This window comes from Filicampus tigris, chromosome 13 (genome assembly GCF_054856515.1).
Source record: "Filicampus tigris isolate MCC_2025a chromosome 13, RoL_Ftig_1.0, whole genome shotgun sequence".
Classification (NCBI taxonomy): Eukaryota; Metazoa; Chordata; class Actinopteri; order Syngnathiformes; family Syngnathidae; genus Filicampus; species Filicampus tigris.
This window is the reverse complement of record NC_141229.1, coordinates 17,850,182-17,853,771: the sequence shown is the minus strand read 5'-3', so window position 1 is coordinate 17,853,771 and position 3,590 is coordinate 17,850,182. Positions and strand designations below refer to the sequence as shown.

The 3,590-nt window shown below is 42.0% G+C and overlaps 1 pseudogene; it reads right to left on the bottom strand.

Annotated features, from left to right (window-relative positions):
- Window positions 1–457: 457 nt before the first annotated feature.
- On the bottom strand, window positions 458–3,590 carry LOC147137804 (E3 SUMO-protein ligase ZBED1-like; annotated as a pseudogene).

Here is a 3,590-nt window from a genome sequence, read left to right as displayed (position 1 = left end):
TAGTCAATTAGTCTAACAATTCATTTTTCAACTAATCTAGCGATTATTTTTGATTTGAGGATTATTAATTCCAAAAAACACTTCTCGAGGCTCATTTGAATTCTTTGTTTACTAAAGTAAAAAAAACCTTTTAAATTGAATGAACAGTCACATCTCTTTTAGGCAGGCATCATGACGCATGAACATGAATGAGGTAGTTCTCTATGCATAACAGTGAAACAATGTGTGTGCATGTACAGCAACCCAAGTAAAATAATTAACAAAAATAAATAACTAAATAAATACTCTTATAAACACAAAGTCCATTATGGTCAAATACGAGAAGACCAGTGCAAGCAAATACAAACAGAACTTTTTTCCAACAGGATTTAACACAATTTCTCTTCTCTCATCTCTAGTATCACTATATTGTTCTCCCTAGGCATTGAAGTGAAGGAATGTGAGCATGTCCACATGGTCAGGTGGCAGGCTTGCTCTTTTTGAGACGCTCAGCTGGTGTTGAAGTTGCCGGGACAGCCAGGTATGATCTGGCCAGCAGAGCCAGGTAGGGGAGGTTTTCTTCGTTGTCCCTCCACCACTGAAGTGGGCTGAAGCTCTTATTCTTTTTAAGTGACAACAAAGCCAAAATACACAAACCTGGGGTCAAGGGCAGTAGCAATGATACAAACATTTGGAACATCCTCCTCAATGAATGTGGTCTCTCTGGTCCACCTTGAAGCTATCTGCTCTTCCGCGGCTGCCTGAAATGAGTTGATAGGAGGACATTCAAAGGACCTATTCTGCGTTGATTTCTGTAAACCCTTTACAAGGCGAGGTAGTGTGGAGACCGTGACCAGTCTTCAAATCCAGGTAGTGCTTTCCCCCTTTTCGTGATGTCTGGGTCTGACAGGACTGCAATCACTGGCCACCGATTCTCCAGAAGGCGATTCACCATATAGTACATATTGTTCTGGCGGGTAGATACATCCTGAATTAGTTTGTTCTCATCAACACCCATGGACTTTTGTTTTCTCTTTAGTTTACTGCTGGCCAGCTCACTCTTCTTGAAGTGCTCTACAAGTGACCTAGCAGACCAAATTGTCTTATTTATTTGGGGATCTTTCTTTAGGACATGTGCTATCACTAACTGAAGTGTGTGGCCAGCGCACCGGTGTGAGGCAACTCCATGCCTCTCATTGAGATTCCAAAGAGCAGCCAAAATATTGGCAGCATTGTCATAAACAACAGCCAGGATATCCTTACTGAAGGAGATGTCCATCTTTTCCACTACCTTTTCTAACCAAGCAGCAATGTTTTCGGCCTCATGGCGCTCCTCCGGTGGCATGGTGGTAAGGATGTATGAAGTAAACGTCCATTTCCTATTAAGAAAATGGCAAATTATGCCAAAGTATGCCTCTGTGGCGACACTTTTTAGTTTGCATTTTTTATTTCAGCTCTTACTTTTTCAAGAGTAGCCTTATACTTTTCTTCCAATAAATTGGTGAAGTGGTGTCTGAAAGGGAACTGGTACCCTGGGTGAAAGGTTTTAATCATCTCTCTGAATCCAGCACCTTCGACAATTGCAATGGGCCTCATGTTAAGGATACTTTGTGTGAGTTCAGGTGCTCTTTCTGGTGTGCATTCCACTTTTTTGGGGAGAAGAAAAAACTGCAACACCAGTTTGCTTGAATCTGAAAAAATAGACATAAAGCAGTGAATACTTAAATATTATAACAATGATTTTGAAAAAGCACACAATATTTACTAATACAGTCACAGACTATGTTTAGCAGGCCAGTGTTTCCTCTAGTTTTTCTTTTAAGCAGCAGGAGCAGGACATCACCCTAAATACGATCTGCATGCTGTGCTGCGCCCAGTGTCTTCACAGAGACAGTGAGACCGAGAGCTTTCCGGAGCAGATATATAAACTGATGTCAAGTGTTACTGTTTATGAGTACATAAAGCAGTGGAACCAACGTAACATTACCTACAAGCACCAACACAATTTCATCTCTGATGTGCTGCTGTGGTACGCCCACTCGGCTTTACAGAGGCTACAGACGACCAACTTGCTTGACCTTTGTTTGAAATATGTCCATACTTTGGACTTTTTTGTCCGCTTTTTTAGCGGCTTCGTGGTGCACTCCTCTATCCCGCTCAGAACGCTGGGATTTGTTTACAGCTGACGGAATGCATGTGTTGACGTAATCACGTCATCGACACTCGACGTCGACGGTATGTTGTGCGTGGCGATGTATTTACGTCATCTGCGATGTCGACTAGTCGGGACAGCCCTAGTCGGAAGTCCATTCTTTACCGCCACAGGGTGTAAGCGTCGGTCACAGTTGGCCAACGTTGGAATTGTTGTATCTGGGCCTTAAGTTGGTAGTCAGAAACCCTAACGGAAGCACGTTTAAAATGATTTTCGGACCGGCCTATAGGCGATTCCTATTTGGACTGGCTGGACAAAATGGCGGATAAACGGACGGCGGAAGGCTGCAAATTTTTAGTAAAATGCCAATCTCTGGGTAAAAGTGACTTGGCTCAACAGCACAACTGCTCCCTGCTCTATACTGTATGAGGAGCAATATAGTATTTACAAGCAAAGATTAGCAAGGATTTGATCCTGAGTGACATCTTTCTTTGGCTCTATGTCCTGCTCTTCAACATGTGCTCAGTGTCATATTTGTCCTCAACAGCCAATTGCGGTGTGGTTCATGGCTGGTGAGGCTTTAAGATTAGTCAGATTTACAAATTTATGAGCCATGCACAGTGGCATATTTGCCACTAAACTAGCAGCCAGGCATAAAAAAGGTAAACAAACGAAGAAAAAAAGAATATCAGCACTTTTCAAACTCATATTTGGTCATAAAGAACTTTATTTCAAGCAGTTTTGAGCAGGGCTGTCCAAACCCGGTTCTCGAGGGCCGCCGTCCTGCATGTTTTACATGTCTCCTACTCCAACACACCTGATTCAAATGATTATAATCATTATCAGGCTTCTTCAGAGCTTACTGATGAGCTGATCATTCGAATCAGGTGTGTCGGATTAAGGAGACATATAAAACATGCATTTATTACGCCATGGTGCTAGCAGCATAGTAGCGATATTGGCAGGAGAAGGACTTACAATGGAGAGCAGTGTTAAAATGAGCATTTATTAGTCAACAATCCGTCCAAGTGAATTCACATCTCACTTTGACTAAAAGAACATAATGAGTTACATGTACAAGCTGGACAGGTTGGATACTACTAGGACTCTGACTTGCACCAAAATTCCGCATTTGCTATTCTTATTGACATTAAAGACCGAATCACCTCAAATGGGTAACTCATTGTACTTTTTCCCAAAAACATGTTATAGTCCAACAAATGAAAAATCCAATTCCTTTTTAGTTAAAAATAACTTACTTTACTTACTATTTGGTCCCATTTCAAATCCATATAGTAGCCTCATCCTAGCTTTGTGCTAAGCTAGTTCATCCCACAGGTCCGGGCACTCCCTTTCGTTTTATGCTAGGACAGCTTTCAGCTGGCTGTTAACAGGCAAACTGCTATGCAACTAATTCCGAGTGGCTTCTCGAATGTAGGGTGTACCAGCTTTAACGGAT